We start from the raw sequence: 27,844 nt of genomic DNA, 5'->3' as shown, positions 1-27,844 counted from the left end.
AATCTGCTCCTGCTGCCAAACAGTGGGACACAATTTCTACAGTGCATCAATATCAATATAACATGAGAATGATTTATACTTTTTCTGCCACATACCTGATGTCTGCGTCGCCTCCTCAGATTCTATTAATAACCCTCCACCTTCCTCCACCTTATTGTGTCTGAGTCTGTCTTTGGGTCCATGAAGCTACAGACAGCCTCAAAGTAACTGTAACATTAATAACTGTATATATGTTGTGTCATTAGTGAAGCATGAAGGAGTTTACAGACTGTCATTTCATTCTCCAACCCTGTGTTGGAACCATATGTGGTTGTGTGTCTCCATCATGTGTCCAGTGGAGCACATTACAATAAACAGGAGGAGACGTGTGTCAGGTGACAGTGAAACATCTACTGTACATAGATATAGAACAGTGAACAGGCAGTTACACTGGAGCTGCAGGAGGAGTTTCACAGCTGTCTGTTCATCAGAAGGTCATTAACACCCTCCAGCCAATCACAATCTAGTATTCACCCAGACCACGGTATAACAGCTGTTAACAGCTGATCATACATCAGATTTAGGGGTTTCCTCCTCAAACCTACAGGGGCTCCACAGGTAGTTTCTCTACAGCTAACGAGCTACGGAAGCCCTGAGGGGTCAGTGAAGATGGTTTTATTTCTGGTGATCCATTTTCTGTCTGATCTTGTTTTTTTTTCTCTCCTGTGTTGATGAGCTGACAGCTGGTGGTAAAAACACTTCACAGGATCATCTGTCAAAGTCATTTGTATTTGTCTGTGAAAACTTTATGAAAATCTCCAGTAGAAAAAAAATATGAAACCAAGTTAACTTTTATTTCCATGACAAAACAATTATTTACACATGAAAAACATTTTATTTCTCCTGAATGTTTTTGCAGATGAAAAAAATTAAGGAACTTAAAATGATTATGAAGACAGAACTTCTGCTTCCTGTAAACAGTCCTGACAGTAAACAGCTTCTCTCTCCATCTCTAACTTCACTTCTTCTCTCTCTGTGAGACTCACATGATTTCTGCCTGCAGACAAAAAGGTAAATGTGTGTTTTTAATGTCACTTCTTCATGTGTGATTTGTGTCTTTCCTGCTGTAAAGACTCGTGTTATCAGACTGTTTGTGTCTTCATTAGTTTGACTCAGTCGTGGCTGAAGACGAGGCTGCAGCTCGACGTTCAGCTCAGTCACAGGAAACAAACAGCCGAGACATTTGAAATGTGCAGCTTCCTCTCAGTCTGACCTGCTGGAGCTTCTGAGTTACACTGAAGTTCAATCAGAAGAGATTTTAGATCCTCCAGCTGTGTGTCAGCAGCTGCTTTCTGTCTCTTTTCTGTTTCTGTGTCTTTTGATTGGTAATATCTGCTGAAAGGAGCCGGTTGATCCAACAATCTGTGTATATAATCATTTCTTGTCAGTGTTTTACAGACTGATCTCAGTACAGCTGGTTTTAATAACAGCTGTAGTCCAGGTGGATTTCTTTGTGCAGTCAGAAGTATTTTAACAGTCTGCTCAGCTTTAATGTGACACAAAGAAATCAACTTCCAGTCCAGATACTCTGATTCTTTCTTTAATGATGAGAATAAGATGAACTTGACTTATATTTCACCTTTACAAAGTGTTTTGACAAACAAGCTCAGGAAGACGACATTAGAGACCACATAGAGCTCAGAGAGCATTCTGGGTTTTAGGTTCACATGACTGAGTTCAGTTTAGAGGAGCTTTATCGTCATGGTTACAATGAGGTCAGTGAGGGACGTGGTCATGTTATATATGTATATAACTGTGGGCAGGAAACAGGAAGTGAGCAGCTGCCTCTGGTGTTAACCTGTGGAGGTTCCACCTGTCCTCCTCTGTCACATGACTTCCTCTGCTCATGAGCAGGGCAGAGGAAGTTTAAAGAGGGCAGAGTTTATAAAAGAGGATTTTTATAAATACTTCAATAAGTATGTGTTAAAGGGATACGTAGTTACGTAACATAATACGTACCTCTTTATGAGTAATCCATTACCTGTCATGGACAGTTCAGTCAGAGGACCCAGGGGTGGAGTTATAATCTGAGCTTTGTTGGGTCTCTAGATGAACTAACCCTCACCAGCGTTAGGACGCAGACAGACAGGTGCGTCCTGAGAGACAGACTGGTTGGTTTTACCCTCCGTCCTCAGTGATCCCATCATCAGTTCACACGCGACCTTAAACGTGTCTTGACCTTCGTCTTGTGATCTGATCTCACTTCCTGTTCTATATACAAATATACAGACATCACTGATACAGTTCAAACAGCTGCTGGGAGGTCAGAAGCTCTTTAAACATGAACAACAGACAGGCTCTTACAGCCATGACACGTTTCACAAGTACAGAAACATCTTAATGTATTTTATTTACAGCTGAATTCACAAGAAGACACCAGAGATTTAAAATGTGCTGCAGCTGTTTCACAAACTTTATTAAGTTTCTCCTCGAGAGGCAACAACTGGTAAAATCATGCAGTTTGTTAATGGAGTCTGGGATATGACTGTTACTAGTGACCTCACTTCATTACTTAGTCCACATCCATCACACACACACACACACACACAGACACAAACACACACACACACACACACACACACACACACACACACACACACACACACACAGCAGAACACTTCTCACATCAGCAGATCACAGTTAATTAGTTTAATGATGTAAAGGTGTGACGGCTCAGAGAGAGACTGACGTGGTTTCTGTCACTCTGAGAGAAAAGAGAGTTTAGAAGATCCTGAGAGGTACGGAAGCCCTGAGGGGTCAGTGAAGACATTTTTTATTTCTAATGATCCATTTTCTGTCTGATCTAAATTATGATCTGACAGCTGGTGGTAAAAAATAACACATGACAGGATAATCTGTCAAAGTTCCTTCATTTATTTTTCTTCTGTAAAAAAAAAATATTTTTTTAGTAGAAAACATTTTTTTTCTGCTGAATGTTTTTACAGATAGTAAAAAAGTTTTGGGAACTTTAAAAGATGATGGAGACAGAACTTGTGCTTCCTGTAAACAGTCCTGACAGTAAACAGCTTCTCTCTCCGTCTCTAACTTCACTTCCTGTCTCGGTGTGACGCACATGATTTCTACCTGCAGACAAAAAGGTAAATGTGTGTTTTTATGTCACTTCTTCATGTGTGATTTGTGTCTTTTCTCCTGTAAAGACTCGTGTTATCAGACTGTTTGTGTCTTCATTAGTTTGACTCAATCATCACAGTAGAAACTGTTGAAATGTGTGAGAGGTGTCGAGCTCGTTGGTCAACAGGATCTTGTGGTTTTGAACAGTTTGAAACGCTGCAAATCAGGAAGAAACAACAAGGCTCATCATTCTTTTCACATTTTCATGTGAACTGTAAAATGTTCCGTCAGACTCAACGTCCCGTTTATCTCATCAGGAAAGATTTAGTTGTGTAGAAACAGTGAATTCATTTAGATGCAACTTGTGTCTTTATTAATAACAAACTAGTTTAGAGGCAGGGACCAGATTCTCTGTTGGACCATTCAAACATGGAACCACATGAAGAAGTGAAGCTCTGATGTTTGTGTTCTGATCCAGACACTCTGCTGAAAAGCACAAAGCAGCCACAGCAGTATGAGACAAAGTGACAGTGTGAGTGAGCGGCCATGGGAGGTTAATACTCCTCAGCAGGTTCTGATCCAGAAGAATGACATCACAAACAGCTGCTTATTCTTTCATTCTTCTGTTTCCTCCAATAATGTGAAGAGTTGTGCAGCCTGACATTCCAGTCTCTTAGTCCACCAACAAGAATGATTTTATTTTGAAGCAGAACAACCTCATTATTCTAAATGTAATATATTATAGTGACTATAAAGGAATGAAAGAGGAAGGCTTCTGTCTGTCGTTGAACAAACGCCTTGTTTGGGAGATGCAGGGTTTTATCAAATGGTGTACAAGTAATTTCCTCGTGGTTAATGCAAAGAAAACAAAAGAGATGGTTCTAGATTAGAATGATTTTATTTTGAAGCAGCTTTAAAAATATAGATGTATTTTGTAGAGAACGAGCTCGTTATTCTAAATGTAACATGTTTGTGGAGAGAAGTTTAGTTTCAACAAGAGAGACGGAGCCAAAATCATGAGCTCATCAAAGTTTGATCAGCTGATTGTGATTTTATTCATATTATAATGTGACAATAAGAGAAAGGCCAGTTCTGCAGAACCAGCGACTCTGTCAACATACATACAGCATGTGAGTTGTGTATTAAGACACTGAGATGTGACAACATGTGAAGGACTCTTTAAATTCAGCCACCAAACATTAATGGTGTTGTTACTGAATGAAAACAGAGCAGATATTTGAAAGAGACAGTTTATTGTAAATGTGTGTCAGATGTGTGTTGTTGCTGTCAGTCGACCTCTCTGTCTCTTTGTTGATGCACTTTGTGTTTGTCACATGTTGTCATGAGTTTACAGACTGTTCTCTCTCCTTCATTCAATCATCAACCTGTTGTTGTTTGTCTTCTTGTTGTCGGGGCTTCATTGTTCCTGCAGTTTGGACTCTGGATCTCTGTCAGTGTGTCTAACTGCTGTGAAATCTCTCCCATCAGAGCGCTGACTGACAGAGCTTGTGTAACACTGACACCTGCTGCTGACTGGCAGCACTACAGCTCACACTGGCTTTCTGCTCTCACCTCATTGATGTGTCTGGATTTGGATTTGAAGGTATGAGGATGTGACGGCTGTCGGTCAGATGAACACAGACACCAGCAGCGTCTGTCAGAGTCTGTAGACGAAGGAAGAACCACTCTTTGACCTCATCTGGACTTTAACAGGTGAGAACTGTGACAGGTAACATGACACACCTCTGATGAACAAACTACAACATCAACTTGTGGATGAGAGCAGTGATGAACTGAATGAAGACGATTTGAAGTTCTGAATGTTCATGAATGAACTCACTAGTTATTCTATGAAATGTGACTTTCTCAACAAAATGAGTCTTTTCATGTTTTGTTTAATTGAGTGATTTTAATGTGAGCTGACTTTACTGCTGAGAGATGAGGGAGTGTCAGGTCCTGCTGTGTGTTTGTATCACTCTTATCACCACATCATCTCCAACATGTCAAAGTAACGTTAGCTCACAATAAGAGAGCGATGTTGTAATGTTGCTTTACAACTTTATTGTCCAGCTGAGCCTGAAAATAAACATTAGTAGACTATAAATGTGTTCAGGCTGCAAACTGAACGACTGTGTTCAGTCTTGGTTCATTTGACACAAGAGCACAGGACGCTTCCCAGCTTTGAACACTCGACCAAAACAGGCGACACCGTCCGACAACCACGCAAACACTCACTGGCTGCACCTGATTGGACGAATGCCACTCGTGAGCCGTGTATATTTAAAACTGGACCAACATGGAAACTTTCTCTTATATTATGAAAATAGCTCAGTGAGATTTCTGAAGAATTGTCTGAAGACAGTTGGAGTTAAAACAGTGCAGACCACTGATTGGTCAGTCAGTACAACCAGGGTCATGTTTCTGTGTTTGAATCATCTCTGCCAGCAGAGCAGAGAATAAAAAGGTCAGCAGTTTGTGTATGTTGTCAGTACAGGTCGCAGTGTGTCAGGTCATAAATGCAGCAGCTTCTCAACAGTTCAGACCGGTCTTCCCTGATGTTTCCCAGCTGATGGAAGTCTGGCTGGTTTTCCTTCAGGTGATAACACTGCCTGTCTTTAGCAGGGAGCCACGATGACACCAGAGGACATTTTCAACACTCTGGAGGATCTAAAAGTTGATGAATTCAAGGATTTCAAATGGTATCTGAAGCAGCCTGACATCCTGGAAGGCTACCAACCCATCAAACAGTCCAGGCTGGAGAGAGCAGAAAGACGGGACACAGTGGATCTGATGGTGAACACCTTTACACTTGATGGAGCTCTGAAGGTGACCAAGAAGATTTTAGAGAAGATCAAGAGGAATGACCTGGTGCAGAGTCTGTCAGCCAACAGCTCAGGACCAGAAGGTCAGTCACAGTCTTTATTTTAATATCATTTTCAGAAGAAGAGAGTGAGTCGACCACACAATACTTGTAAAGGAACAGGCCTCTCAGTACAGAAGCTCATTGTTTTCAGCAAAGAGAAACAAAGAGGCTGATTTCATAATGAGGAGAAAAGGTTGAAGCATCAATAATTGTTAATGGAGAGGATGGAGGTTTGATGGTGCTCTGGTTCACAGAAATAAACATTGTTTAACTGAGCAGAGATTCATTGTAATGGTCCAGCAAAACCTGGATTAACTCATTTTTAACTAGTTTAACTAAACTCAGATTAGATCTGATTTTGGATTTAATGAATCCTTGTTGGTGCAACCCAGCCATAATCTCTGTCTTCACCTCTCTCAGTGTCAGTGAATGTTGGTGATGTTGGAGAGACTCCAGAGAACAGAGGACCTTCTTCCTCTCAGAGTGAAGGTAAAGCTGCTGTATTCTCTGGTATGTACGGAAGCCCTGAAAGACAAAGTTTAGTTTTCACTTTGGAAAAGTTAATAGTTAGCAAGACTGACTGCCAAACCATCAGATCTGCATCAAACTCTGTCTCTACTGCAACTACAGCAGCCAGGTTGCTGGAGCTCATTTGTAAGTTCTGATTGGCTGCTCTTATAAAGACGGCGGGTCTTGTGTAGTTTGTAGTTTGTAGTTATGTAGTTTGAGCAGGCCAGAGATCAGACAGCAGAAATGGAGTCAAGTGAAGAGGAAAAAGAGATCAGAGAGCAACTCCTTTCATGGAGGCCATGATACACTGAATAAAAACCATTATTTCTGAAGCATTTCAAAATGGTTGATAACTGTGAGGACAGAGTGGAGTGACAGTGGAAAGCTAGCTGAGCTCACCTGTGGTTCAGTTCAGACCTGCATCCTTCATTGGAAGTGGTTTAAATGATACCATCTTTAAACATCATAAAGTTATTCAAACAAAACAAGAAAGAGTGAAAGAAGTTAAGAATGCACACTTCTGGGCCTGTAAGAGAGCTTGAGTCTACATATCTTTATGGACAGAGGGAGAATATTAAAACTGATGCTGCAGGACTCGTCTTTGTGACATTTCAACCAGAAGATGGCAGCAACACCAGCAGCTGCTCAGTGGTCACCAGTCAAGAACTGTGGTCGTACTGACCAGCTCCCTGTTGGATAGATTTATATGTTGTTGGGGTACATGAGAGAATGATGTTAAGATAGTTTACTGTAACACAACTACAGATATCACACTGTTATAATAGTTTCCACAGACATCTTTCTCCAACTGTACATTTTAAATCCTGCATTTCAGTTGTTTTTTGTTTCTATTTGTCACTCAGATGAGATTGTTCCAGTACCAAAGCCACAACCCATCTCATATTACCAGAAAAAGCTTCAGTCAAACCTTGAGGATCGGTTTAATTGTGCACAAGAGGGGTGGGCACAGAGGAAGGAACTTCTGGTTGATATCTACACAGAGCTGTACGTCACAGCTGGGGGTGACGTTAACCTCAACAAACAGCATGAGATCATTCAGATGGAGGTGAAGCCAACAACAGAGGAATCAATTCAACCCTGTGACATGTTCAAACACCCCTCTGGTGAAGGAAGATCCATAAGAACAGTGCTGACCAATGGCATCGCAGGAATTGGCAAAACAGTTCTTGTCCAGAAATTTGTGTTGGACTGGACTAACAAAGAAAATAATCAAGATGTGCATCTCATATTCCCCTTTACCTTCCGCCAGCTCAACTTATGGAAGGGTGAAAAGTTGAGTCTGACCGAGCTGATCCATAAATCTATCAGAGAGACCAAAGACATTCAGGAAGAGGCTCTTAATCACATCTTTACAACTCTGCAGTCATCAGGAAACACCAACTATGACAAAAGTAAATTCAAACTGGTGTTTGTTTTGGATGGACTGGATGAGAGCCGCCTTCAACTGAACTGCTCGACCAATAAAAACAAAGGAACAGACTTTGATGTTACACAGTCCACCTCAGTGGATGTGCTGATGTCAAACCTCATCAAGAGAAATCTGCTTCCCTCTGCTCGCCTCTGGATAACCACACGACCTGCAGCAGCCAATCAGATTCATTCTGATTTTGTTGACGTGGTGACAGAAGTCAGAGGGTTCACTGACCCACAGAAGGAGGAGTACTTCAGGAAGAGATTCAGAAAGAAGAAGCAGGTCAGCAGAATCATCTCCCACATCAAGACATCACGAAGCCTCCACATCATGTGCCACATCCCAGTCTTCTGCTGGATCACTGCCACAGTTCTGGAGGATGTGTTGAAGACCAGAGAGGGAGGAGAGCTGCCCAAGACCCTGACTGAGATGTATGCAGAGTTCCTGGAGTTTCAGATCTGTCAGACAAAGAAGAAATATAACCCAAAGAAGCGCATTCATTACATCAAGTCATTAGCAAAACTGTCATTCCAGCAGCTGGAAAAGGGCAACCTGATCTTCTATGAAAGAGATCTGAAAGAGAGTGGCATTGATGTCAGAGGAGCCTCAGTGTTCTCAGGAGTGTTCACAGAGATCTTTAAAGAGGAACGTGGGAGGAAAAATGATGAAGTCAAGATGTTCAGCTTCGTCCATCTCAGTGTTCAGGAGTTTTTGGCAGCTTTGTATGTAGAGATGTCATTCATTAACAAAAACAAGAATGTGATGTCAGAGCTACCTCAAACTATCAGCGAACATATGAGAATGTTTTTCAGGAAAACGTCTGTGACAGACGTCCACAGGTTTGCTATTGACAAGGCCTTACATAGTCCAAACGGACACCTGGACTTGTTCCTCCGCTTCCTTCTGGGTCTTTCACTGCAGACCAATCAGACTCTACCTCAAGGCCTCCTGAAAAAGAAGAGAAGCTCACAGACCAATCAGGAAACAGTTGAGTACATCAAGAAGAAGTTCAGTGAGAATCTGTCTCCAGAGAGAAGCATCAATCTGTTTCACTGTCTGAATGAACTGAATGATGGTTCTCTAGTGGAGGAGATCCAACAGTACCTGAGTTCAGGAAGTCTCTCCACAGATGAACTGTCTCCTGCTCAGTGGTCAGCTCTGGTCTTCATCTTACTGTCTTCAGAAGAAGATCTGGATGTGTTTGACCTGAAGAAATACTCTGCTTCAGAGGAGGCTCTTCTGAGGATGCTGCCAGTGGTCAAAGCCTCCAACAAAGCTCTGTAAGTGAACAGATAACTGCAGATATGAACTACTGTATATCACACTTGTAAGTTCAACTAATGAATGTTTTAGATTTCAATTAGTTGATCAATTGAAAAACATGCATTGTTTCATTAGTCTCATTGTACCTCTGCACATTAATGCAGCCATGACAGAAAAAATCTGTTGCACTTTAGTTCTTTTAAAGGTGGGGTGAATCATTCAGGAGAATGATTGTTGATATTTGGACAAATAGCAAAACAAATTCACTGATGCACATTGGCAAGGCAATGCTACTAGCAACTGGGCTAGTTTGTAGTAGTCCTAGCTGAACAAAACAAACATTAGCTTTGCAAAAAGTGACAGCAGACTCTTAATTTTGTATATTTCTCCAGTTGTAATAATTTGAAATAACAGTCAACATGAGCCTTCCGATTTCGAAATTGAAAGCATTATCGACAAAGTAGACCGTTCAATATTTCACTTGACATTGTCTGTTTGTTATAATATAAGTCATTTTCTTTCAGCCCCAGTAGGGGGACAACATCCCACCGTTTGTTTTGAGCCCTACAGCATGAGCACGAACAGAGATAACAGTTGACAGAGCTAAAAGTTCACAGTGGAGCTAAACACACACAGCAGTACTGAGAGTTCAGAGCAACATTAAGTGGTAAGTGGTAATCACTGAACTGCAGTTTAGTGTGCCAACACAACACATTTCCACAAATTGAATGTACTGAAATATCTTAGCTGAGTACTGTTTGGAGGTAAAAGAGCCTTGAGTTTAGAGCTATAGACAATTTACAACAGTGGACATTTTATCAATCTTGTGACAGAGATGAAAGTATCCTGGTCCAAGCAGTGACCAGGTAGTGAAACGGTAGCTTCAGAACACAAAGACCTAAAAGACTGAGACAAGTGAAAATAAGACACAGACTTTTTTTTTAAATAAAATTTTCTTTTAACAGTGTTTAGATAATTTTTTATTTTGTTTCAAATCTATTTTGGTCTTTTAATCAGTGTAAGAGAAATGTAATTATTTATTGACTCAGTTATTAGTGGCATAATAAAACCACCATTAAAATGCTAACAACTATAGATGATAATAAGGAAGAGAAATCCTTTTGATGCCGCTAATAACTAACGATAGATGCCAATAAGTGAAAGAAACTTTTCAATAATTTATCAGTATTAGTCGATACTGCTTCTCGCCACCGATGATCTTCCCCAAAAATCCTGATCGTTGCACCCTTAGCTTAGTTTCCTATCTTTTACATTGTGGCAGCTTTACCTACTGGAGACAGTTGAGAGAGTGTTGTTCGTTTTTACTGCTGATTTCAGTATGAGAATTTGCTGTCATCTCTTCAGTTGCAGATACATACGTAATGTGTCTCATTTTCTCCAAGACACACTTTCAATATCTTGGCAAACTAAGATGAATGTCCATAGACAAGCAATTTAACCCACCTGACACACAAAACACAAACATGACTTTGACAGCAAGTTGAACGTGAGGACAAAATCACTGAAATTGAATCCAATGTGAAATGCTATCATGAAAAACGCACATTTTCTAATCATCTACTTATCACCCGAGACTCTTGATTGTTTGGATCATCAACACAATAACAGTTTGTACAAAAATGTGATGTATTTTGTATTGTGGATGACAGAAACAGTATCAGTAACTCTCTTTCAGGCTGAGTGGCTGTAATCTGTCAGAGAGAAGCTGTGAAGCTCTGTCCTCAGCACTCAGCTCCCAGTCCTCTAACATGAGAGAGCTGGACCTGAATAACAACAACCTGCCAGATTCAGGAGTGAAGTCGCTGTCTGTTGGACTGAGGAGTCCACGCTGTAAACTGGAGACTCTTAGGTCAGGATTAAAAAAGAAATATACAGAGTGAACCATAACTGTTTCTTTATGTGGTCATTGTTCTCCTGTAATTTTACCAGTTCTCTTTTCAGACACTGTCCTGAAACTGAGTGTGTCAAAATACAACTGTAGGTTCAATCAAACAGAGAGAAATGTCTTCAGTTGTGTGACTTGTCTTCTTTTTTTTCAGACTGAGTGACTGTAATCTGTCAGAGAGAAGCTGTGAAGCTCTGTCCTCAGTTTTCAGCTCCCAGTCCTCTTCTCTGAGAGAGGTGGACCTGAGTAACAATGACCTGCAGGATTCAGGAGTGAAGTCGCTGTCTGTTGGACTGCAAAGTCCATACTGTAAACTGGAGACTCTCAGGTCTGACATCAATTTCTTTTCATCAACTGTGCAATGGTGTCAATGACAAACAGAGTTGTATATATATTTAATTTCATTGTACTCTCCTGTACAATGACAATAAAGATTATTCTATTATAGGGTGCACACATGGCCTAACGATGCATGCACGGCCTGCACCACTCCCTCCACGGACACTTCTGGGACCATCCTTCCTCTGAGCGACTCGTCCCACTCCTCGAACACAACAACAAAAGATTTTTCTCTGCTGAAAAATCTCCCAGGTGCTCACCTCCCCTCAGGATCACGCTGCAGGGGAGCCTGTGGGCTGCTCCTGTTGCTCATGCTTCCTCGACCCCCTCCTTGACCGAGTCCAGGCCCTCCAGGTCCGGTCCTTCATGTGGCTGATATCTGTCAGCGACTCAGCTCACTCTGGCTGGTCGCCTGCAGATCCTCCTTGCCTTGGCGGATCCCTCTGTCACTGGCGTTCGGCAGAAACCTTGTGCCGCTGCACTCTTGTCTCGGGTAGTCTCACATAGCCATTGGATTTCTTTATACGTTGAGCACCACGTGTTAGATCCTGAGCTTTACCCCTGTCCAGGAGGTATTTGACCAGCTCTCCGTTTAGACTGTTAGATACCTACACCTACAAGAGGTTGCTTGAAAACTGGGGATTTAAATAGGGATTTCTTCAGCTGGTGGTGAGGAGACTCACCTAGCTTCTAACTGCCTGAATCCGAACGTCTACCCTGCTGCCTCTGGTTTGGCACATGACATGAAGCCCTTGAGTCAGATACGGCCACCAGCCACGCCCGTTATGGCAGCTCTCCTATAAATGATCAGTGCACTTGTTATGGTGCTAGGTTTGATTTTAAGGGCTTTTGGTAAACTCTAAGGCAGTGGTTCCCAACCTGGGTGGTGCGCCCCCCCTAGGGGTCCACATTTAAATTTATTAAGCTATTGATTACCTACACCCCTATGAGGTAGGCCTATTCTGCTCTCTGGTAGGCCTATTCTGGTCGTGTGTGTGTGTGTGTTTGTGTGTGATACACCTGATGACACAAAAAGGAAGAAATGTATCTATATACATTGTAAATCTATGAGATATAGCTGTTGTTTATTTTTGCAAAGAAAAGTTTGTAATTAACCACTTTATTCTTTTAGTGTATGCGGGTTGGGCCTGGCTTGTCTTGGACAAAGGCAAGGGGGGCTTCAAGGAAAAAAGGTTGGGAACCACTGCCCTAAGGGACTGTTTCAAGTCATAAAATCAATGTCCACAACTTTAACTTGAACTATATTATGTAGGTTTTATTGCATAGACTTTAGCAAGGGCAAAGCATACAGCGCAATACTTATTTCAATTACTATCAGTCCATCTATCCATCCATTTTCATCCGCTTATCCGTGGCCGGGTCGCGGGGGTAGCTCCCTGTCTCTAAGGGAGCGCCCTGCCACCCTGCGGAGGAAACTCATTTCGGCCGCTTGTATCCGGGATCTTATTCTTTCGGTCATGACCCAAAGTTCATGGCCATAGGTGAGGGTCGGAACGTAGATTGACTGGTAAATCGAGAGCTTCGCCTTTCGGCTCAGCTCTCTCTTCACCACGACAGACCGATACAAAGACCGCATTACTGCGGCCGCTGCACCAATCCGTCTGTCAATCTCACGCTCCATCCTTCCCTCACTCGTGAACAAGACCCCAAGATACTTAAACTCCTCCACTTGAGGCAGGAACTCTCCTCCCACCTGGAGGGAGCAAGCCACCTTTTTTCTCGGATTTAGAGGTGCTGATTCTCGTCCCAGCCGCTTCACACTCGGCTGCAAACCGTCCCAGGACATGCTGGAGGTCCTGGCTCGAAGGAGCCAACAAGACCACATCATCCGCGAAAAGCAGAGATGAGATCCATTGGCTCCCGAACCAGATCCCCTCCGGCCCGTGGCTGCGCCTAGAAATTCTGTCCATAAAAGTAATGAACAGAACCGGTGACAAAGGGCAGCCCTGTCGGAGTCCAACATGCACTGGGAGCAGGTCTGACTTACTGCCGGCAATGCGAACCAAGCTCCTGCTCCGGCAGTACAGGGACCAAACGGCCCTTAACAGAGGGCCCCCGACCCCGTACTCCCGGAGCACCCCCCACAGTATGCCACGAGGGACACGGTCGAATGCTTTCTCCAAGTCCACAAAACACATGTGGACTGGTTGGGCAAACTCCCATGAACCCTCGAGCACCCTGCGGAGGGTATAGAGCTGGTCCAGTGTTCCACGGCCAGGACGAAAACCGCATTGTTCCTCCTGGATCCGAGGTTCGACTATCGGCCGAATTCTCCTCTCCAGTACCCTGGAATAGACTTTCCCGGGGAGGCTGAGGAGTGTGATCCCCCGATAGTTGGAACACAACCTCCGGTCCCCCTTTTTAAATAGGGGGACCACCACCCCGGTCTGCCAGTCCAGAGGCACTGTCCCCGACTGCCACGCGATGCTGCAGAGTAGGATATTACTTCTCCCCTTAAATAGGCTTTGCATGCCTCCCAGATTGTTGCCGCAGACACAGTCGAATCAACAATAGTGGAAATAAAGAGGTCAATGTGACTGTTGATAGTATTAACACAACTGGAATTGCGAAGAAGTAGCGAACTAAAGCGCCAGGGGGAACGCGTCAGGGCTTGTTAGACGAGCAGTCAAGTGAGGGATCAAGACAACAGTTAAAGTCGACACCGAGAATGAGCTGGCAGGAATGTAAATCAGGAAGGGAGAAAAATAAGGTTTCGAAAAAATCCTCATCGTCCCAATTTGGACCATACACATTTGCCAAAGTCAGATTATTGCCACAAATTTTCCCTGAAATTATAACAAAGCGCCCATTAGGGTCTGATATGACCGTGGACAGAAAAAGCGGGTTTACTGATTTATTGACAAGAATTGCAACACCACGAGCCTTACTTGAGAAGGAGGAGTGGTAGAGCTGGCCTACCCACCTCCTACTGAGCTTAAGGTGATCTGATGGCTTGAGATGAGTTTCCTGTAGAAAGGCAATTTTAGTGTTAAGCTGTTTCAGATAGTTAAGCACTGTGTTACCCTTTACAGGAGAGTTCAGCCCCTTAACATTCCAACTAATAAATCTTAAAGCACCCCTAGGTGTTGTCAAGGAATTAGAACTTAACATACAGTGATATTAGGGGGCCTGGGTGGATGTTGTGCCAGTACATCTCTCCCCCCATGACTGGCGCCCTCTGCCCACAAGTCAGCAGCATGATGAAAGAGGGTGCCTGACTGGGCCAAGCATGCCAAGCTGCAGGAGCAGCACGCAGGTAACAACACACAGCCAGAAGATAAACCCCTCCCCTTAGCCCAAACCCCAGTGAAGTTGCTGCAGAGGACAGCAACCCACAACTCTCTGATACATAGATCAGCATATCTTAATACTTCCTTAAACCCAACGCTCGATTCCCACAACATAACGTTAGTGAACTTTAAGAACAAAGTTAAACCTTTTTAAATACCTCGAGCAAAAAACATAACAATCATAACAGTCGCACATTAAGGCTCAGCCAATGTAACGGCCAGCTGAACATGAGCTTATGGCAGTCGTAACTCTGCGGTCAATCTGTTCCAAAATATATAGAAAAATAATAATACATAGAGTGAAGTGATGAAGAAAAACATATTATATAACATAAACATATACACAATAAATCATTTATTTATATATATATATATATATATATATATATATATATATATATATATATATATATATATATTATAAATATATATTATACAAAACAATCGATACAACAAATTCATAAAATGAATATTTTAAAAGTATAATAATGAGCCAGAAGGCAAGGCCACATATCTTGGTATCAGTCAGCCTATATGGCGAGTGTCAGGGGCAGAAAACACAGTCTACAGATCGAGATGAGGCACAAAAACCCATCACGAAACTACATGCACTGAAAAAATAGGATGACGGGCAGTGGTCTGCCTCCCGGCGCAGGTTTGGGTGCGAGGCTCCGGTGCGCCAGGTCCAGCTCAGGGGGTGAAGTGAGGGTCTTCGTGCCGAGGACATCAACAAGGAACAGTGAATCGAAGGATGACTTGAAATCAGCCGCCAGAGCCGCCCTGTGCTCCTCCAGTAACAAGCTAATCTTGGACAAAGTTATGCTAGCAGCTGGCGAAGTTTCCTTGTCCTTTTCAGAGGTTTTTCCTTTGGACTTTGACATTGTTAAGTAATCAGTACAGCTCTAAAAACCTGTTGCAAACAGTTTGAGACAAAATATACTGAAAAATCTGAGGCTTCAAAAGGTACTCAAAAGATCGGTAGTGGGAGCAAATTGAGCGCGCGTCTACCCTGTGCATCTCATACCAGAAGTCAAAAAACTGAGATCTATAATCATAATTTTTTAACAGTGTGGTGTTAAAGCGCCACCTAGCTGCGTTTGGATAGGCAGCCCAAGGTTGCACAGGAAAAAACTCCCTTGTGGTCTGATAAATAAGTAGCAAGCAGCATCAATGACTTTTGGAAAAAATTGTGGTGAAGTGAAAAGAAAATCTATCCTTGAGAATGATTTATGTCTGGCTGAAAAAAAGGAGTTAGGAGAACTTATTCACACGAGACTTCCCTTGTTCCTGAATACACACAGTGTACTAACCGCGCCATCTGCTGGTCGGAGTTAGACACTGCATACTGCTAGATAACACTGCATTTTTCATACCATAAACCAACCTTTTCTCACCATAAAACACACAGACAATTTTCACCACCGTCTGAACATCAGCTGTGCTAAAAGGAAATCATGTTAAATGTTAAAAGTAAATAGTAATAATGCACCACTGATGGCTCTGTATGCCACACACACAATACCCCATGAACAGGGAGGCTAAAAAACTGAACCAAGAAAAAATACTAAAATCCTGATGTGTTGATCCGTGATCTAGTGTGAACATGGGGCCACAAAGGTTCAAACTTTAACCTTACACCCAGCGGGTGATAAACAGAACCGTTAAAATCAGTCCAGAGTAAGCTGCCTCCAGCAGAGATAACAAAGTCTTGTGTCCATAGTAAACATAAATTTGAAGTGCTGCACTAGTCCAGTAAGATTGTCCTCATCATGCTTGCTGGCAGTGATTAACTGGCTAACCAGGTATATGAACAGTAAAAAGACTCTGTCTAAGACAAAGCACTAAAAGAAAGTGGTGGTATGCCCAGTACTGTTCTTAGAGAAGGAAAATCTCGCTAATCATAAAGGGAAAATAAAAGTAAAAACCTGTGGCTCTCTCAGAATTAACACACCCGTACTGTGGCAGGAGCTCGTAGTGATGGTCAGCATTTAAGTCTGGGCACCATGCAGGCTGATTCAGTTCCAACTGGATATGGTTAGCCAACAGCTTCGTCCGATTGTCCAGGCTCCAAGCTCTTGGCCTCATCCACGGACTGGAAAGCCTCCGTTTTGCCAGCAGCTTTGACTTTGAGTATGGCGGGGTAGAGCAGGAAGAACTCCATTCATTCAGCCCGGGCCATGTTCATGGCTTGGGTGAAAGCTTGACATCACTTGACAGTGTAGGCGCTGTAGTCGGGTGAAAAGCGAACCGGCCATCCATTCATCATGAGCAGGGATTTCTTTGCCGCACGCAAGGATAAGTTGGCATGTTGTGTACCGGACCGTATTAAAGATTAGGGCACTGGGGCCGGACCTCCTTCTGTTGCCGCCACTATACACACCGAACAAAAGATGATATGTCACATAAAAACATTTACCAGCTGCTCTTGAGGTGCCGTTAGGGTGGTGGGTGGTGACAGGGAAGGACAAGCAGTTGCAGCTGGTGCTGCAGGACTAGCAAAGGCCTTCAGAGAGGTGGGAGGAATGTGGGCAGGGCTGCTGGTGACAGGTGAGGGGTCAGAGGACCGGTCCAGAACTTCAACATATGGGTCAAAGCCAGTATCTTCAAAGCCCTCATCTTCTAGCTTTTCCTCAGCTTCGACATCCTCCAGCATCTGATCAGTTTCCTCAGGATGTACAACCTGTAAGGCCTTTCCTGTCTGATGGAATAGGTACCAATTAGCTCCCCTGGGACAGACAAGAAAATAACAGAGAGAGAAAAATTGGCTTTCACAAAAGCTTCAAAATTAGCTTCATCGTGATGGAAAGCTGCAACTAACCAGTGTAAAAAGCAGGTGGCTGAAAAGAAAGGACCAGCTTCCTTCCAGGCACCTTGACACCGTGTGTTCACACAGTGAACAAGGTCTCCAGAGTAGCTGAGCAGGGAGGGAGGCTTGACTGTCAGGGATGCAGCTTGACGGTCCTGGTTCCATCTATTTAGTCCTTCAAGGAAGTACAGCTGGAAATTCAAGCTGTTGGCACTTGTTCCTTCAGGTAGTACAAATGTGAGCACAACTGCATAAACATTTGTTGTGTTTGGTCATTTGTAAAACATTAATTATGTCACTGCTGTTTCCAAGATTGATCTTGCTGATGAATAATTATTTAGAGCTTTTCCAGTGCAGCTGACTGCATTTTAAATATTTTTATGATGTCACATCACATCTGCTGTCAATTCTATTTATGAAGACCAATATAATTTTCACATTGCCTCAGTGGGCTTTATAATCTGTACCATGAGCGGCATCCTCGACTCTGAGGCAAACTTCCCATATTGTAAAAGAAATATTTTAACAGGGGAAAAAACATCAGGAAGAGAAGGATCCTTCTCCCAGGACCGACATACAGAATTCACAGAATGTCTGTCTCTACACATTGATAAATATACATTGTTCTGTGTGTGTGTGTGTGTGTGTGTCTCCAGACTGTCAGCCTGTCTGATCACAGAGAAAGGTTGTACTTCTCTGGCCTCAGCTGTGAGATCCAACCCCTCCCATCTGAGAGAGCTGGACCTGACCTACAATCATCCAGGAGACTCAGGAGTGAAGCTGCCGAACTGTTTCAGGTATGAACAGACAACAAGAGCTGACAAGCTGAGGACTGTTGATTCACAGTCTGAACCAGCAGCACTGATGATAACAGTGAAAACAGTACCAGAATGAACTTCTCACTTGCTTGTCAAGTGAGGCTGCAGCGGCGTGTCATGTCAAGGATGCTGCTTTTAGTTGGTTTTATTCTTACCTTTTAGACAGAACCTTTTCGTTCACCACAAGTAATTATTCCTCAGATAAAACTCGAATTACCTGTGGTGTACCGCAAGGTTCTATTTTAGGTCTGATTTTATTTTCTATTTATATGCTCCCACTTGGCCAGATTATTAAACACCATAATGTATTGTTCCATTGCTATGCAGACGACACACATATACCTTCCGCTAAGGCCCAGTGACCCTGAAGGGCCTAGCTGCTATCTTAGATTGTCTTAAAGATGTTAACAGTTGGATGGCCCAAAATTTCTTACAGCCTAATATCTCCAAAACAGAAATTATATTGTTCACCCCCCCAACAATATTAGTCAATAGGTGTCATGATGGCGACGCACGTAGTTGCAGCGGCTCAGTGCTTTCCTTGTCGGTACTTTCTACATTGTGTGTGCATGTTGTTGTGCATCCAGTCTTTCTGTTGTGCGAAAAACAACTACGGTAGACAGGATCTCCTTAAGCTTGGGGTTTGCAGCAAGCAGAGCATTTCCGCCAATTTTCTCCGCTCACACAACATTCAAATCAAATCAAATCAACCCTTATTTAGAGATGTACAGAAAAAGAGAAACATCAAATAAAATCAGGAGAATAAAGTTAAAAGAACCCAACTCTCCAACCCCTACCCCCACACATTCCTCCAGACATCGCAAGGCGCCCCGGCTCTACATGGATTACCAACCCAGGGGGCAGGCAGAGAAGGCGGCTGAGGGAGAGGAAACAAAAGCGGGGTTGCAGGGCCGGTGCGCTACCAAGGCTACGGAGGGAGCCATACAAACCACGGCTTCCCAGCATTTTCCTCACCATGCAAGATCGCTCACTAATAAAATGGATGACCTAAGGCTTCAGGTTGCAACAAACAATGCTTTCAAAGACAGTTGCATCCTGTTGATCACGGAAACCTGGCTTCACTCACTCATCCCTGACCTAGCTATTCAGCTAGCAGGCTACACCGTTCAGCGCCAGGATAGGACTTGTAACTCCGGTAAGAGCAGAGGAGGGGGACTGTGTGTGTACGTCAACAACACCTGGTGCACTAACACAGTGAATTTAGACCGTCACTGCTCCCCAGACCTGGAGTATGTGACTATCAAATGTCGTCCCATTTATCTCCCACGAGAGTTTACTGTAGTCCTGATCACTGCTGTGTACATTCCACTGGATGCTAACACTAACACAGCTCTCAGACTTTTAAATGGCAGCAATAGCAGTCAGCAAAGCAGGTATCCTTATGCAGTGTTTATCATTGTGGGGGACTTCAACCACATGGACTTAAAAGCGCTGCTCCCAAAATTCCATCAGCACGTTAAGTGTGCAACCAGAGGAGCTAATACACTGGTCAGCCCACTACCACACCTGGCCCAGTCCGACCACCTGTCACTGCTTTCATTCCCAGCGTACACCCCCCTCAGGAAAGCTGCTCCAACCAGCACAAAGACGTTTACAACATGGCCTGATGGAGCCTCTCAGCAGCTACAGGACTGCTTAGACAGGACCTGCTGGGACATTCTCAAACATCCAGAACTGGATATGTTTACGAACAGTGTTCTGTGTTACATTAAAAACGGTACAGACATTGTCACATTAGACAAACCTCAGTCGCCACTTTGAATGGTTTAAGCACCGCTCTCACCTGCTCCATGAGGGACCAGTCACTAATACTCCTAATACTCAACTCCAGACGACACAGTTTCTTTTCCATGAAAACAGCTGTAACTGCAGCTTGCTGCTAAGCTGCCCAACACACCATATCGTACGTGCTATTCCACCAAGTTGCTCAGTCGTTGATAAGCTGGGCAGGTATAACTCCAAACAGCTTCTGTTTAGCTTCTAGGAGATAGCTGTCCATGGGCGACTTGTTAAAATGCAGTGCTGTGGCCTTAAGTCTGCTGAGCGGAGTTTCAATAGCTTGCACTGCCAGCCCCCTCCTCACAGCCAGCGTTGTCTGTGGTGATGGCAAGAACTGACTCATGACTGATGTTGTACTCTCTGAGGATGTTATCTATGACCTGGGCAACATTCTCGGCAGTGTGGCTATTTTTTAATTCTGTCGTTTCGAGAACAATATCTTTCATTTCCCAGTTCTCATTTATAAAATGTGCTGTGACCGTCACATATGAGTCCGTGGCCACTGACGTCCATCCATCTGTGGTTAGGGCGATCAATTGTCCACTTATCATTTCACGGATGTTATTATTAGTGGTATCATAAAGCTTCACAATTCTGTTGGTAATGGTCCCACGAGAGGGAATCGTGTACCGTGGCTCAGTCTCGTGGATGAACTCCTTAAACTCTGTGTAAAGCAAAATCAGCCATTTTCTTCTAAACACATTAAACAGGTCAAAAATGTGTTTACTTAAAACATGTAAAAGCCATTCGGCCATGTAGAATTTAATTTTCGAGCTAGGCTCACAAACTGTTTTTCAACATTTCTGTGTTCAGGATTTAATGGGCGGGTTAGAAATCATGCAAATCATAGGGCCGCGTTACGATTTGCATAAACCCGGCCCTGCTGCGGAAGTGGTATAAATACGTTCAGCGCGTCAGCTTCAGCGGTTCTTCTACTTGCTCTCCAGTCTTGGATAGCATTGCTTACAATAGTTTGCAGCTAGCTAACCAGCCAACCAGTCAGCTAACCAGTCATGTCTCCTCCACATCGCTTGTGCATCTTTCCTGGATGCCACAGTGTGCAGGGTGACGGCGCTGTTAGCTTATTTAAGTTTCCTTCGGATGACAACGTAAGGAAATGGTGGATCGATTTTGTCAAGAGGAGCTAACGTTACTGTGGGGAGTTAAACATCACCACCAACACCTCTCTGCAGTATCCACTTTACCCCTGATAGTTTCAGCAACTATCACCAGGTAATGTCTGGATTTCTGCAGAGTCCGTTGATGCTGGTCACTGGGATCCTCACGAACCGACCCTCTCCGTCCCAGGCTTGCATCCTCTCCTCCTGCTGACAGCAAGTGGCACCGGCATAATGTGGCCGCCGCCGCTGCAGCTGACCCTCTCCGTCCTGCTGCCAGGGGCTCCCACCTGCGGTATGTGGCGGTAGTATCAGGGCTGCATTATTGGTGAGCCGCCCCAGTGTGAACGGATAATCCGGAGGTGCGGAGCGAGGGCATGTCGGTCTGACAGTCTGACAACTACACAGGTCCTTCACTCAACTAAATACAAAGAAATATCCCACAAAGCAACGTTACAAACGCCGGTGTCCCAAACACAGCGGTGCGGCCTGAACCCAGTGCTGCTCAAGCCCACTAGAAACAAGGGCAGAAGAAAATGGGGATAATTGGTACTGGCACTGAAAGTAACATCCAAGTAGTGAAAACCAAATTGGTGAGTGTATTTGCTACCAGATTCTTCCCTAATCTTGATGCTGAAACTTTAAGTAAGTATTTGACTGAGAAGCTGTGCAATAATTCAGTGTCATACCGGAAGATTGATTCGAGCCGGAACAGATTCAGCTCGTTTCATATCACTGCCGAATGTAATGAAGTTGCTGATATGTATGACCCACAATTTTGGCCGGCTGGGACCTATGTCCGATGTTATTATGAGGCTCGAAGACCCAGAGCTAATGGCGGTGAGGCCTGCGGTCCACTGGAGGTGAGTGACCTGCAGCACTCTGTGAATACACCTGCAGCTCCACATGTGAGTCACAGCCTGGCACTCGATCGGGCAAATGTCAGTAGCCAGTAAAGGCGGCATAGTCAACTATTTGCTAAATGAAAATCAGTGTTGTGTCATAGAATGCACAAGGGCTGCGTGTTGGCCACAGTGATGCGGACAAATCACGTTGCGTTGTTGTGGACAAACTCTTGGAGACCTGTGATATTCTGTGTGTTCAAGAGACATTCCTAGCCAAACAAGATTTGGACAGACTCAATTCTGTACACAAAGACTTTTATGGGGCTGGTGAATCCACTACTGACCTCAGTAATAAAATAATACAAGGCAGGATACCAAGTGGTGTTGCTATCTTATGGAATAAGAAATATGATCAGCTGGTTAATGTGGTCAGACTGGATGTTGATTGGGCTGTTGGATTAGAGTTTAATTGTAATGACAAAAAGTTCATTATCTTAAACATCTATACACCATATGAGTGCTACCAAAATGAAGATGAATATCTTAATAGTTATCATGTCATGTGTCATGTCTTTTATTCAGGACAATGCTTCTACCTGCATCTATGTAGTTGGAGATATGAATGCTGATGTGTCTGATGTTAACTCTCTATTTGCCAATCATTTAATGTAGTTTTGCTCTGATGGTGGTTTGATCCTCTCTAGCAAGGTGCTCATGCCAGATAATAGCTTTACTTATGTCAGTGATGCTTGGCACACTACTTCATGGCTTTATCACTGTGTATGCACAGCTGATGCACATGACTCTTTAGATGAGCTGAAGATTTTTTACGATCTGGCCACTACTGATCATATACCCTTTTTTATTTTGTTGAATCTATGCAGTGTACCCTTGCTATTGCCTGTGGATAGCAATACAAATGCAGGGAAACTAGACTGGTCTAACTTCATTAAGGAGGATCTTAAAGAATACACTTCTCACTCTGACGCCTTTCTGGGAGGTATTAAAAAGATGCCACTGCATGCTGTGATATGAATTGTAAGAACCTGCAACATAGAAATGACTTATGCTCTATATATAACTCTATGGTGGAGTCTCTCCTTGCCTCCAGTAAGCATTATTATAGACTCAAGACTAATGTATATAATGTAAAGCCAGGCTGGAGTGACTAAGTAGAAGAGCTTCATGTTGAGGCTAGAAGGGCTTTCAAAGCATGGGTTGAGTCAGGTAGAAATAAATTTGGACCCTTATTTGATCTTAAGAAATGTGCAAATGCGAATTTTAAATATGCCCTTCGATTTATCAAAAGGAATGAGAAAACAATGAGGGCTGATTCACTTGCACATAAGCAAAACAATAGCCACAATGATTTCTGGAAAGAAGTTAGGATGATGAACAACTGCAAACATCACTTCTGTCTAATATTGATGGAGTAAGTGGTGCAGATGAAATTTCTCAGCTGTGGCAGAAACATTATTCTGATCTGTTCAACTGTGTTAAAAGCAATTTGTATTCAGTAGGGAGCTTAGATAACAATGAAAACGCAATTGTTTCTATACAGGAAGTCTATGAGGAAGTCATGAAGCTAGGAAATAATAAGGCATGCGGTATGGACAATATAACTGCTGAACACTTAAAATTTGCTAGCAAAAAACTCTATCCTCTGCTTGCCATTTTTTACTGGGCTATTAGTCCATGGTATTCTACCTGACTCCATTCTATCTGTTGTTTTAGTGCCTGTTATTAAAGATAAAGCTGGTAAATTAAACAGTTCTGAGAATTACAGACCTATAGCCTTAGCTAGCATTTTATCCAAAGTGCTGGAGAAAATTTTACTAACTAGGCTGGAACAATATATCCTGACTACTGATAACCAGTTTGGTTTTAAACGTAAACATGGCACAGATATGTGTATTTTTGCCCTAAAGGAGATTTTATATAAATATAATAGGCAAAATTTCAAAATTTTTGTGTTTTTTTGATGCCTCTAAAGCGTTTGATCGTGTTAATCATGAAAAACTATTTAATAAATTAGATCAAAGAGGGGTTCCTAGATTTATAGTGAGAATTCTGGTCTTCTGGTATGCTCATCAAATGATGAGAGTTAAATGGGGGAACTCTATATCTACTGTGTTTGACAGGGTGGAATTTTATCCCCGTTTCTCTTCAACATTTATATGGATGATCTATCACTGCGGTTAAATGAATGTGGAACAGGGTGCTTAGTTGGTAACTCTCTCATTAACCACCTTATGTATGCAGATGATGTAGTGATTCTATGCCCATATAGTGCTGGTCTTCAACAGCTATTGAGGATATACTCACAATATGGGATAGATTTTGACATCAAATATAATGTAAAAAAGAGTAATATTATGATTGTCAGAAGCAGAGAAGCCAGAAAATGTGTATTTCCTGACTTCTTCCTGTCTGACATTGCCCTTAAAGTGTGTAATGAGGCAAAATATTTAGGTCATTACATAACCGATGATCTATCAGATGACAAGGACATTTACAGACAATGCCGAAAGCTGTATGCACAAGCAAACACGTTGACGCGTAAATTCAGTATGTGTTCAGTGCCTGTGAAGACCTCCCTGTTTAAAGCTTTTTGTACCCCTTTATACAGTGCCCACTTGTGGCGGTGCTATAAAAAAGGCAGCATGTGGAGACTTACAGTGGCCTACAATGACAGTATGAGGTTGCTGTTAAAAGCTCCTAGAAGCTGCAGTGCTAGCCAAAACGTTGCTAATGTTGGTGTACCTACTTGCTCTGCTGTAATAAGGAATCTTATATATAGATATATGTGTAGGGTATCTGACTCTGAAAATTTTATTATTTTAGCCTTAATCAGCTCTGAACTGAGCTCTACCAGGTTCTCGTCTAGAATGTGGAAACACTGCGATCAAGCCTGTATGCGCGCATGTGTGCGGGGGGAGAGGGGGAATATGTATGTGCATGTATGTGCATATATGTAAAAAAGAAATCACTGCGACAGCCAGCCCTCCTGACCGAGACTTCAGGGAACTTTCCCCCAGAAAACAGCCTCGGTCCAGTGCCTCTGACTGACGTTTCCCCAGCATTTCACAGCAGAAAGAAGTGCTTGTTTTTCCTTGATTTTGAGACCTAATTCTATATACTTAACAATTTTTTTAATCTTTCAAATTTGGCTCGGTGGTCAATGATACATGTTCCTATTGTGTGACAAACTCATAACACAATTTTTTTGCTGCTTTACACGGTCTTTAAACCCGCCCCCTTGCCAGATGTTAACTGGCCTCATATCTTTGCAGATAAACTCAGTCAGCTTTTTGGTTATCGCTTCTTGCCAAGCAGCTGGCAGACAACGAGATGAGGGAGGCAAAAACAATGTTATTCTTGCCTGTTTTAACCGTGGCTCTTCCTCAGTCGCTAACTGTTCTGTGTACTCCGAGTAATGCATTGAATCGAGGTGTGCACTAATGTTGCTCGTAGTCGAGTGGTACTTTAACGACTTACAGCATAACTTGCAAATGACGGTTTCTTGAATCATCCTGTTTCTTGATGAAAATCCAAAATGTTTCCACACAACGCTTTTTAAGTTTTCAGGAGTTATGCTCCTTGAACCGGCACCTTATCGTGGTGGAGGGGTTTGAGCACCTGAATGATCCGAGGAGCTATGTTGTCCGGGGCTTAATGCCCCTGGTAGGGTCTCCCAAGGCAAACAGGTCCTAGGTGACGGGTCAGACTAAGATCGGTTCACTCGCCCCTGATGAAAGTCATACTACCAAGGACGTGCACGTCGCCCGGATCGGCGTCACCGGGGCCCCACCCTGGAGCCAGGCCCGGGGTTGGGGCTCGCAGGCGAGCGCCTGGTGGCTGGGTCTCTGCCCACGGGACCCGGCCGGGCGCAGCCCGAACGAGCAACGTGGGCCCGCCCTCCCGTGGGCTCACCACTCGCGGGAGGGTTCAGAAGGGGCCGGTGCAGAGGGATATGGGTGGCGGTCGTGGGCGGGGGCCCCGGCGGCCCGATCCCCGGATGGTGACTCTAGCCATGGGGACATGGAATGTCACCTCACTGGGGGGGAAAGAGCCTGAGCTGGTGCGGGAGGTTGAGCGGTACCGACTAGAAATAGTCGGTCTCACCTCCACGCACAGCCTGGGCTCTGGAACCCAACTCCTTGAGAGAGGCTGGACTCTCTTCCACTCTGGAGTTGCCCGCCGCGAGAGGCGGCGAGCTGGTGTAGGCTTGCTTATAGCCCCCCAGCTCAGCCGCCATGTGTTGGAGTTCTCCCCGGTGAACGAGAGGGTCGTTTCCCTGCGCCTTCGGGTCGGGGATAGGGCTCTCACCGTTGTCTCGGCGTATGGGCCGAACAGCGGTGCAGAGTACCCGGCCTTCTTGGAGTCCCTGGGAGGGGTACTGGAGAGTGCTCCAACCGGGGACTCCGTCGTTCTCCTGGGGGACTTCAACGCCCACGTGGGCGATGACAGTGTTACCTGGAGGGGTGTGATTGGGAGGAACGGCCTCCCCGATCTGAACCCGAGTGGTGTTTTGTTACTGGACTTCTGTGCTAGTCACAGTTTGTCCATAACTAACACCATGTTCAAGCATAAGGGTGTCCATATGTGCACGTGGCACCAGGACACCCTAGGCCGGAGATCAATGATCGACTTTGTGGTCGTGTCATCTGACCTCCGGCCGTATGTCTTGGACACTCGGGTGAAGAGAGGGGCTGAGCTGTCAACTGATCACCACCTGGTGGTGAGTTGGATCCGCTGGCGGGGGAGGAAGCTGGACAGACCTGGAAGGCCCAAACGTATCGTGAGGGTCTGCTGGGAACGTTTGGCAGAACCCTCTGCCAGGGAGATCTTTAACTCCCACCTCCGGGAGAGCTTTGACCAGATCCCGAGGGAGGCTGGGGACATAGAGTCCGAATGGACCATGTTCTCCACCTCCATTGTTGACGCGGCTGTCCGGAGCTGTGGCCGTAAGGTCTCCGGTGCCTGTCGCGGCGGCAATCCCCGAACCCGGTGGTGGACCCCGGAAGTAAGGGTTGCCGTCAAGCTGAAGAAGGAGTCCTACCGGGCCTGGCTGGCCCGGGGGACTCCTGAGGCAGCTGACGGGTACCGGCAGGCCAAGCGTGCGGCAGCACGGGCAGTCTCGGAAGCAAAAACTCGGGTCTGGGAAGAGTTCGGGGAGGCCATGGAGAAGGACTACCGGTCGGCCTGGAAGAAATTCTGGCAAACCATCCGGCGCCTCAGGAGGGGGAAACAGTCCTCCACCAACACTGTTTACAGTGGAGGTGGGGAGCTGTTGACCTCGACTGGGGACATCGTCGGGCGGTGGAAGGAATACTTCGAGGATCTCCTCAATCCCACTGACACGCCTTCCATTGAGGAAGCAGAGGCTGGGGACTCAGAGGTTGACCCATCCATCACCCAAGCCGAAGTCACTGAGGTAGTCCGTAAGCTCCTCAGTGGCAAAGCACCGGGGGTGGATGAGATCCGCCCTGAGTACCTCAAGTCTCTGGATGTTGTGGGGCTGTCTTGGCTGACACGTCTCTACAGCATCGCGTGGCAGTCGGGGACAGTGCCTCTGGACTGGCAGACCGGGGTGGTGGTCCCCCTATTTAAAAAGGGGGACCGGAGGGTGTGCTCCAACTATCGGGGGATCACACTCCTCAGCCTCCCCGGGAAAGTCTATTCCAGGGTACTGGAGAGGAGAATTCGGCCGATAGTCGAA

At 44.4% G+C, this 27,844-nt stretch overlaps 1 pseudogene; it reads left to right on the top strand.

The window, feature by feature from the left end:
• Positions 1 to 4,046: 4,046 nt before the first annotated feature.
• LOC115574014 (NACHT, LRR and PYD domains-containing protein 12-like) overlaps positions 4,047 to 27,844 on the top strand; it is a 32,756-nt pseudogene continuing 8,958 nt past the window's right edge.

This window comes from Sparus aurata, chromosome 1 (assembly GCF_900880675.1).
Source record: "Sparus aurata chromosome 1, fSpaAur1.1, whole genome shotgun sequence".
Taxonomy (NCBI): Eukaryota; Metazoa; Chordata; class Actinopteri; order Spariformes; family Sparidae; genus Sparus; species Sparus aurata.
The sequence above is the reverse complement of the archived record's forward strand: the minus strand, read 5'-3'. Positions and strand labels throughout refer to the sequence as shown.